General features: G+C 37.9%; 1 long non-coding RNA gene across 1 annotated transcript in view; it reads left to right on the top strand.

Annotated features, from left to right (window-relative positions):
- The window catches only part of LOC143682944 (uncharacterized), a 135,912-nt gene extending 125,097 nt beyond the window's left edge, over window positions 1–10,815 (top strand). The window contains exons 4-5 of the long non-coding RNA XR_013175381.1: window positions 10,170–10,370; window positions 10,740–10,815. This is a non-coding gene — a long non-coding RNA (uncharacterized LOC143682944). The remainder of the gene's footprint in view (window positions 1–10,169; window positions 10,371–10,739) is intronic.
- Window positions 10,816–11,111: the final 296 nt, after the last annotated feature.

Consider the following 11,111-nt stretch of genomic DNA (forward strand, 5'->3'; position numbering starts at 1 on the left):
ATTTTTTTTAAAGAACGAACTTTTGGTATTGTTAATGCTCTCTATTTTAAAATTCTCTATTTCACTTATTTCTGCTCTAATCTTTGTTATTTCTTTCCTTCTGCTCACTTTGGGTTTAGTTTGCTGTTTTTCTTTAACTCGTTCCTCCAGGTGTACAATCTGGTCTTTGATTTGACTCTTCTTTTTTAATGTAAGCAATTTAGGGCTATACATTTCCTTCTGAGCGCTGCCTTTGCTCTGTCCCGTAAGTTTGGTACATTGTGGACACATTTTCATTTGTCTTAAGATATTTACTGCTTTCCATTGTGATATCTTCTTTGACCCATTGACTGTTTAAGAGTGTGTTCTTAACTTTCAAATATTTGTGGATTTTCCAGTTCTCTGTCTGTTATTGGTTTCCAGAGGGATAAATTATGGTCAGAGAAGATGCTTTGTATAATTTCAATCTTTTAAAATTTATTGAAATTTGTTTTGTGACCCAATATGTGGTCTAACCTGGTGACTGATACATGTGTTCTTGAGAAAAATGTGTATTCTGCTGTTTTGGGGTGCAGTGTTCTGTTGATGTCAGTTAGGGCTAGTTGGTTTGTCATATTACTCAAGTTCTCTGTTTCTTTATTGAGCCTCTATCTAGATGTTTATCTATAGAACAGGGTGGTGCATTGAAGTCTCCAGATATTATTTCAGAGATGTCTATTTCTCCTTTCAGTTTTGCCAGCATTTACCTCATGTATTTCTGGGCCCCGTGGTTAGGTGCATACATATTCATGATTGTTATTTCTTCTTACTGGCTTGCCCCTTTTATTAATATGCAGTATCATTCTTCATCTCTTGTAACAGCTTTTGGCTTAAAAGTATATTTTGTCCATTATTAGTATAGCTACCCCACTCTCTTTTGGCTACCTGTTTGCATGAATCTTTTTCCATCCTTTCACTTTTAAACTGTTTGTGTCTTTGGGCCTAAGGTGAGGCTTTTTAACTAGCATATAGTTGGATCATGCTTTTTATCCATTCTGTCATTCTGTGTATTTTGATTGGGTAGTATAATCTATTAACATTCAGTGTTTATTGGAAAGCAGTATTCCAACCTTTTTTTCCTTTGGTTCTTATATGTCATATCTTTTATTATTATTATTATTTTTGTATATCGTTTCCCTTATTGTAGCCGTTTCTGTAAAGTTGATCTTTTATGATGTATATGAATGACTCCTTTCTGATTTCTGTTTCTGTATATTTTAAAAATATTTTCTTTTTCGTTACTTTGGGGTTTGTATTCACAACCTACATCTAGAACCTTCTAATTTGAAAAGATACATGTTTTCTGCTCCCATATTCCTGTTTTCCTCTTTATATTGTTTTTGTCCCATATTGCCTCTTTATATTTTGCGTGTCCATTATCAGGAAACATGACCTTTTTATTCAACTGTATTCTAACTCTTAAATAGTTAAAGATTACAGTTATATATTGAGGACATAGTATGGGGTTTTACATTTACCCATTTAGTTACCTTCTACCAAAGACCTTCACTTCTTTACACTGTTCCAAGCCACTGTCCTATATTTTCCTTTCAACCTGAAGGAATCACTTTAGCAATTCCTGTAGGGTAGGTATTTTGGTAACAAACTCTCAGTTTTATTTAACTCTGAATTAAACTTTCTCATTTTTGAAGGATGGTTTTGCTAGGTAAATATATATATTTTTTGGCTGGCAGTTTTTCTGTTTCTGTATCTTAAATATATCATACTACTGCCTTGTCAGCTTCATGGTTCTGAAGTGCCGATGGGAAAATGGCACGCAGTCTTCTAATTAGGATGTGTCTTTGAGTCGGCCTGTTAAGTCGGCCATGTGCTTTTCACCCATTATTTCCTCAAATATTCTTTCTGTCCCTTTTCACTTCTCTTTTTCTGAGACACAAATGTTTGTATGCTTCATGTTATCACTTAATTCTCACAGATACTGCTCAATTTTTTCTATTCTTTTCTCTTGACTGTATGATTTCAATTGTCCTGTCTAGTAGTTTACTCATTCTTTCTTTTGCCTGCTCAAATCTTCTGTTTATGCCTCTAGTGTATTTTTAATCTCTAATATTGCATTTTTATCCCCTGTATTTCTGTGGTTTCTTTTATAAACTTTCTAACTCTCCTTTTTTGCTTGCACATTACATTCTTAATATCCTTTAGCTTTACATCTACTATTAACTTATTTTTATCTCTATTTTCTTTCATCTCCTTGAGTTGATTTAGATTGTTTGTACTTCTTTGATTAGTTGTTCCAAAGTCCATCTCTCCTCTGAAGTTTTAAGTTGTTCCCTTGACTGAACCATATCTTCATGTTCCTTATTATTGCTTGTAATTTTTTGCTGATGTCTGGGCATCTGATTATTTTGATATGTTAACTCTGAAGGGCAGTTTCTCCCTCTTACTTAGGGCTTTACTGTAGCTTGGCTAAGTTTTAAGCCTCTTCTTTGATATTTGGTCCAGCTTATACTGAATGTTTAGAGTAGCCCATGTTCAACTATTCAGTTTTCCTCAGGTCTTCAGCACCAGTTTCTTGCCTTGCATTGGACATGTGATTAACTTTACAATTTCCCTCTAATGTGCAATTGTTTCATCTCCAGGAGAAAACTTCCTTTCCTCTGTCCCTTTCCCAGGAATCCAAATCTGTTCTGTTTGTTTTTCTGTAGAATTTTCTCCCCACTCTTATGATTTTTTTATCTGTCCCCTGCCTCTCCCTCCTCCAGTGCCCCCATTTCATTACACTTTTTAGTCCTGGGGTCTGTCCTGCCTTACAGCGTTCAGTTTTCCTTTCTTTCTCCCCCTGTGATGCTTTTCTGCCTCCACACAGAGCCAGGTGGGGCCAATGTTCAGAAAGGCCCACTTTTTCACTTAGGTGATCCAGAAATCAGAAACCAGATGAAGGTATGAGCTCATGGCAACCATTCAGCCAAGGCTCTTTTGCTCCCTGGGGGACCTTTTGTATGTAGGGGCTCACCAGCTGCCCGGGTTCTGTCCCGGGCCTCTGAGGACTTGGGTCCCTGAACCTAGGAGGTGGGGTTTTCATCCACTGCTATGAGAGGCTCCACAGCCTACTCCTGCCCAGGGGGACCTCGCCGTCCTGCCTTCGTGACTTTTAGCTGCCCAGGGCGAGTGAGAGGAGGGTCCAGACCAGGAGGTCCCATTTGTGGATCTCTTACCTTTTTATCATGTTTTTAAAAATTGTTTTCTTTGCTTCAGCATTTGTGGATCCTTCTCCACTCTCTGTTGTCATCCAGAGCTCCAAAGCAAGTGTTTTTTTATTTTTTATTTTTAACTTTTTTTATTGAATAGTATAACATATATATAAAGCAAAGAAATAAAAAAGCAGTAGTTTTCAAAGCACTCTTCAACAAAAAGTTACAGGACAGACCCAGAGTTTGTCATGGACAACCATATGATCCTCTTATATTTTTCCTTCTAGCTGTTCCAGAATATAGGAGGCTAGAGGGTTTAACTATTTATTTTATCATCACAATTGACTTTTTTCCTTCCTCTTTTTTTGTGAAAAGTAACATATGTACCAAAAAGCTATAAATTTCAAAGCACAGCACCACAATTAGTTGTACAACTTATTTCAGACTTTGACATGGGTTACAATTTCACAATTTTATATTTTTTACTTCTAGCTGCTCTAAAATACTGGAGACTAAAAGGAATATCAAGTTAATGATTCAGCATTCATATTCATTTGTTAAATCCTATCTTCTATGTATAATTCTGCCATCACCTTTGATCTTTCCATACCTCTCTTTAGTGTTATTTGGGCTATAGATATTGTAAAGTTTTGATATTGGAAGAGTCTGTCACTTATATGGGATAGGAAGATGGAACTATCTGATGTTCTGGAGAGGCTGGGCTAGGTGTCAGGACTTATATGGACCAAGGACCCATTTGGAGGGTGTAGGTTTCTGGAAAGTTACTCTAGTGCATAGAACCCTTGTGGAATCTTACGAATTGCCCTAGGTGTTCTTTAGGATTGGCTGGAATGGTCCTGGGTGGGGTTTGACAGGTTATGATTAGGTAACAATCTCTAACTAACCTGAAGCTTGCATAAGCAACCTCTAGAGTAGTCTCTCGACTCTATTTGAACTCTCTCTATCACTGATACTTTATTAGTTTCACTTCTTTCCCCCCTTTTGGTCAGGGTGGAATTGTTGATCTCATGGTGCCAGGTCTGGATTCATCCCTGGGAGTCCTCTCCCACGTCGCTAGGGAGACTTTAACCCCTGGATGTCATGTCCCATGTAGTGGGGAGGGCAATGATTTAACTTGCAGAGTTGGGCTTAGAGAGACTGAGGCCACATCTGAGCAACAACAGAGGTCCTCCAGAAGTAACTCTTAGGCATGCCTATAGGTAGTCTGAGCTTCTGTGCGGCCTACATAAGCTTCACGAGAGTAAACCTCAGGATCCAGCACTGCCTATTGATTTGTGTGTCTCTAAAGTTTGACACAGTATCAGGGGATTCCCTGATGTTAAGGTTTAATAGTTCCATGTTCTTTCTCCCCTCCCTCAGGGAACTTTGCCAGTACTTTGTGATTATCTGCTTAATATACTCTAGGATGTTTCCAGGCATTACAATAGTCTATATAGGCTTAAAGGACCTCTTTCTCATTCTGTGCTCTCTGTGTTTCAGTTGTTCAAATGAGCTATACAGATAGGTTGAATTAGATTATGCACTACAGAAAATTTCAGTTCCAGATCAAATAAACTTTTCTTCCATTGGTCTCAAAGAGTATATGTGGTTCTAAAATATAGACACTGTCTTCCTTACCCCTGGGTTCTGAATTACTTTAACCTCAGCCTGTTTAGCTTTGTTCTTACTCTAAATATCAGGTTATATATATAAAACAGCCTTCCAAAATCCAGAAATAGTAATCACCACTTCAGACTTAAAGTGTCTGCTCTGAAAGCTTACAACCTAGGCCCCTGTTTCTTAGAAGCATTTTCTAGAGGTGACCATGCCATTGCTGTTCTTTTGTTTCTGGCTTATTTTGTCTCACCATGTCCCACATGTTCATTCACATCATTGCAGGCCTCACGACTTTGTTCCTTTTTGTAGCAGTGCAACTTTGGTCGTAAGTATACACCATCATTTGCCAATCTAGCAAGTGAGGGTTTATTAGTTGTTTCCAAGGGAGACTTTTCCAGGGGGTCTTACGTCACCATGTTGATGACATCATTCTTCAGTAACTTTCTTTTGTCATTCTACTATTTTTTCCTTCTGCCGTTAAGGATTTACTCTGTTCTGCCTCTTTGGTATCTTTATGATTTTAATATGACATGAAGTAAGCATGGAAAGAATTTGCTGCCTATCACTGAATAAGAAATGCGGCTCATCACATGGTAATGTGATATGGCAAACCCCTAATCGCTGGAATGTTCCGAGTATATTATTGAACACAACAAAAATGGAGCAGTTACACCATGTCCTTATGACTTTACAAAGCTTATTCCCAGAATTGTGAAGTAGTAACTATGAATAGCTGCCTATATTTTGCTCTGTTATATATAAATGTGACAACTAAATACAGGGTCTGGGTTAGTCAACTGGTTATCAGATATCTAAGGATCTTTGCTGTTTTATAATAACAAAATGAACAGTACTTGGTCGGGATTTTCTTTTTAAAGAAAAGGTAAAAAATTATCAAGAATGTCATAATATTTATGAATAATATAAATAATATGAATGTTGCACAAAGAGCACCTGTATAGAAAATTGGTATGCCTATATAAAATAACCTTTGCTATCCCTCTGAATATTTTCATATCTCTGTGCCAGAGTATTCTGAATATATACCTTTCTAAGTTATTCTATATGGCATATGTGAATCATATACCAAATTAATCAATAACTTGATTAAATGAACTATGGTACTTTTTCCCTAGTGGGTAATTTAGAATATTCAAAAAGGCAAGATGTATTTCTGCATTTGTTTCGAGGCAAAACTGTGCTTTTATTTCAGACCACAATACAAGTTTTCTCCCATTGTGCCATTGAAGGTAAAAACTGTCTTTTTCTCTATGAATACATGTAGACGCTATCCCCAAGAGAATTTGCTTAAAGGCTGTCTTCTCCAGTTATTAGCTTTCTTAAAGACAAAATGAAGCAAACAACAGTGACAAAAAACAGTCTCTTGAAAGCCATAGAGAGCTGTAAGCAAACCGAGGCTTTGCCTGCCAGCTCTCCCATACCGGTTTGGGTCTGATACTTTGGCTTTGTCCCTTCCATAAACTTCAGCTGGTTCTTATTTTGAAATTGCATGGGGTTAGAAATTGTTAAAACCAGAAAGACTATTTGGGATTCTTGACAAGATCACTTTGAGAGTGCCCAGTATGCAGGCATATATGCTCTCTAAGTATAATTATGATCAAGCAAGGCAAAACCCTGCATGAAAAAAAACTCAGTACAACTAGACATAGATAGTAAGGCTTTTATCAATGGTTATTTTTTACATATGGCAAATGTGACCAAGTGAGTTTAGTGTAGACCTTTTCTGAGTGCCCTTACACATGTGTTCTTAACTGTTAAGAGTTCAATTATTTATGGACTGGTCCTTTTTTGAAGGACAATCACAACATCTTTCTCTGGGTCACTTTCTATTTATTGGTTTATTTGAAGAATTCAGAAAACAGCCTTTTGGAAATGAGCATCACAATCTCTAAGAGACAACTGGAGGTACTATTGATTGCGCCTGCCTTCCTTTGCCTTTCTTAGACCTCAGGAGTGAGACCACACCAGCCTCGTGGACAAGCTAAGTGTAAAGGTAGAGGTACCAAGGCCTTGGTCTCTAAGCTCCTCCTAGGTCTGTGGCAGGAGTGCAGGTCACTTTGTGGCTTCTGTACGTATGTTTTCATTCACCCTTTCTCTGAGAACCCAGGCCATCTCTTGCTTTGACTGCTGCTTCTGCTACCTCTGAGAAGCCCCTGTGGGCCTAGGGGTGCCTGCCTACCACGCATACCATTAGAATTGTAATTCAGTGTGTTTTTCTCATCAGTGCTTACTCTTTTCTCTCATCTCCAAACAGCACCACTCACTTCCCGAAAAGTCCAGAGTTGGAAGAAATTTTCTTTACCGATCAACATAAGTGACCAACAATGTATAATTTATCTCTCAATGTTGTTTCTTCAGCTTTATAGTCCTTTAAATTGAGGTTACAAGAAAAGATGTAATTAAATATAATTTTAAAATTTTTTTTCAAAAATTTACTTTGGCAAAAAAAAAAAAAAAAGGGTGGGCCTTGGTGGCTCAACAGTCAGAGTTCTCACCTGCCATGCAGGACATCCAGGTTTGATTCCCTGTGCCTGCCTATGCAAAAAAAAAAAAAAAAAAAAGAAAGAAAGAGAAAAAAAATGTACTTTGGCAGCCCTGGAGTTGGGCTGTTGAACTGTCCCTTCAGGAAGAAGCTTGTTGTTTAACTGCAATTAGTGCAGCAAGCTGATGGCCAGCAGCTCTGGGGCCTTTACTCTCTGCCCAGGTTCTGATCCATGCTATTCCCAGACAGCCCCTGGTCAATGACTGAGCATAGTATGGGTTCTGGTCCTGGTGGGACTCTTCCAAAGAACAATCTGGGATTGCATCAGTGTTGGGAGATCTCCCTGCCTAATCGTACTAATCACTAGCATCAGTTTTTCATTATGATCTCAAGCTTTTCCCTACTGAATCCTGCCTCCTACAATTTTTACCTTTCATATTCATTGTCACTCAGTAAAGCCCTTCACTTCCTCGGTGTGTCTCAGTCAGCTTCCCAGGGAAACTAATTGACATAGAATTTTAACTGGTTTGTTTAATGCTTAAAAATAGATGCTGTGGTTTATAATCTATTTTTCCTTTTAACTCCCTATATTTAACTAAGTTCCCCTAAAATGCAGACCTTGAGACAAGGCTTATGTCCAGATAGCTTATTATGGAAAGTCATTGCAAAGAATGGGGAGTGCGCTGCTGGCTAGTGTGAACAAAATATTTCAAGGGTGATTTCTGAGTTGATCACTTTGGGCTATTGAAGACACATTCCTCTAAAACCCCTTGGGACAGCTGTTATCTCTCAGAATTGTCTGTGCAAGGATGGAACAAGGGAGTCGTTTTCATCAGCTCCCATCCCTCAGTGGTCAAGTGTCGCTTTGGGGAGCCAGGTTTGCCCATGTGTCAGATGGCTGAATGGATTCCTGCTGGCAGTATGCAAGTGTGGAAGCTAGAAGTGAGAGAGATTAGAGCAGCTGAAGCAAGATGCTGCCGTTTACACCTGTGCATGGGTGGTGCCTGCAGTAATGGCTGGGATGGAAAGGTAGATCAAGAGGATATGAGGTGGGGCTCAAGAGGTAGCCAATAAACCATCTTTAGAAGCTTTATTGCTACTTAAGTTAGGTTACATTTCTCCCATCTTAAGGTCTTCTGGCAAGTTTTCATCCTTAAATGCATCTATTAATAAAATTCTGAAATACACATGAAAATAAAAAGGAGGTGTAGGAGAGCCTTACATACTTATCTTTAACAACTATCAATGTTCTGGTACATTTATTTTGTCAATCCCTTTCACACTTTTTTTTTTCTGGCATATTTTAAAGCAAATCCAAGATATCATATGTTTTGGTTTGCTAATGCTGCTATAATGCAATATACCAGAAATGGATTGGCCTTTATAAAGGGGATTTTTTAGGTTATAAATTCACCATCCTATAGCCATGGCAGTGTCCAAATCCAGGGAAAGATACCTTGACTGAGAAGAAAAGGACAATGGCATCTGGGGTTTCTCTGTGAAATGGGAAGGCACACAGCAACGTCTGCTGTCTTCTCTCCCGGCTTTTGGTTTCAGATGGCTCTCTTAGCTTCTGGCATCTCCTGGGGCTTCTGGCATCTTCTGCATCTCCAAACATCTGTGTCTGGTTTCATCTCTCTGCTCTCTGTGTAGGCTCTGAGTCCTCTCTCTCCATGAGCTCCTCTAAAGAATCCAGTAAACCAAGACCCACCTTGAATGGGTGGGGTCACACTTCCATGGAAATAATCTAATCAAAAGGTCACACTCACAATTGGGTAGGTCACAGCTCCATGGGAAAACCTACTCAAAAGGTCCCCCCTTAAATAGGTCTGCCCACAGGATTGGATTAGGATTAAAAGAACATGTCTTTTCTGGGGTGCAGAACAGTTTCAAACTAGCACACCATGTTATTATTCATCCATAAGCATTTCACTTACTAGATAAGAATTTTTTAAACCTAATCCCAATATCATTATTACATTTAACAAAATAAACTACATCTAATAGGCATCCCGTGTTCATTTTTCCCTGACTGTTTAAAAAAAAAAACCCTTTATGGTTAGTTTATTTAAATTAGGTTCTAAATGTTGATTTGGTTGAAAGTCTCTTAAGTTGAAAAAGATCTATAACAATTTTTCCTTTTTAATACATATATTGTTTATTTGTTGAAATAACTGTATCACTTGTCTGTGGAACTTCTAATCCTCTGCATTTGGCTGGCAGTGACTTCATGGTTTTGTATAAAATGTTCCCCCATTTCTGAATCCTCAACCTGGGGTTCCCAGGCCTGTAGTCATTTCTTCATATTGAATATAGGTAGCAAATCTTAGAAATATTAGTGTTATTATATGGATATGCTTTTTCTATTTGTTATAAATAGAACTTTTTATGTTTACCATACATTATAGTTGTTGCAGAGATCTTGAAGTATCATTTTCCCTTAAAGCTACTTTACAGTTTTATTGTGGTTATAAGATGTTTTTCTAGATCCCAAGTCTCCTTGTCCACAAATCTAGCTAGCAAACTAGGAGGCAGTTCTGGGCCTAAAAATTATTCAGCAGCAACACCACAGTGAGGACACGGGAAGAGAAAGCAAGTTCAAATTCATCTGAGCACTGAGATAAATGCCGTGTGTGCTTGCAATGCCACCTGCCTATTACCACTACAAGTGCAGTGCCCACCAACGCTACGTGCTGTAAACTGCAGAGTCTCTCTTTTTTCTGTCTACTACCCTTTTTAACACTGTCTGCTATGACGACAAAGCACCTACATGGTGAAAAATTGCCAGTGAAACTCGACTTCAGGGTGGCTGTTTATATATGTGAAAGAATTCTTAGAACTATATGTGTTGAAGTAGATTCTGATGTTTCTTTTGACAGGCCTAAATCAATTAAAAATAATTTCTCTCAATCTGTGTTGCTTGGATATGAAGAAAACAAAGAACAGTGAAAAGAAACAACTGCAAATAAAAGAACAGTGGAAAACTGTGCTTTAGTCTTCTTTCCATGTAACTATTAGGTGATTGATTTTGAATGGACTAGCACTGCTAATGTTCGACAAACACTGCTAATGCTCACTATGTAAGTACAACATGTTACCTTCTATGACTTTCTATGACTTCTATGAAAGACATCTTTAAATTTTTAAATTAGTACTTAATTAGATTTTTAATGTTATGATTTATTTTATCAAGTTTACTATAATATTAATGAGTTCCTATTTGCAAACCCTGAAAGATTTAGAATCCAAATAATAATTAATGAAATACTTTCCATTTTAATAAATATCAATCATTATTAAAATAATATCCTGAGAAAATAATTCAGTTTTTTTTTGTATGCTATATGGCGGGGTCACATTTCGTTATTTTTCCATGTGAGTATCCCATTATTGCAGCACCATTTGTTGAATTTTTGTTTGTTTGTTTGTTTTGCTTGTTTGCTTTTTAGGAAGTGCATGGACTGGGACTCCAACTCCTGCATGGCGGGTGAGAATTCTACCACTGAGCTGCCCTTGCACCCCCTCAATTTGTTGTTGAGACAAGGAATTCTTTTCCCCCCCACCCTCTTCCAAATTCATTCATTTAGTATTGAGGTACCGGTTTGTAGTTACTGCAAACAGTGGTTCTCAAAGTTTAGTTTGCATCAGAATCACTGGAAGGCCATTAAAACTTAGATTGCTGCACCCACGTCCAGCATTTTTGGTGCGGAGTCTGGGGTGGGATTGGGGAACATGCTTATTTAAGAAGTTCTTAGGAGATGTTGATGTTGATGGTCCAGGACCCACACTGGAAGAACCACTGCTGTAAAATATGAGTTTAT

Source organism: Tamandua tetradactyla, chromosome 5 (genome assembly GCF_023851605.1).
Source record: "Tamandua tetradactyla isolate mTamTet1 chromosome 5, mTamTet1.pri, whole genome shotgun sequence".
NCBI lineage: Eukaryota > Metazoa > Chordata > Mammalia > Pilosa > Myrmecophagidae > Tamandua > Tamandua tetradactyla.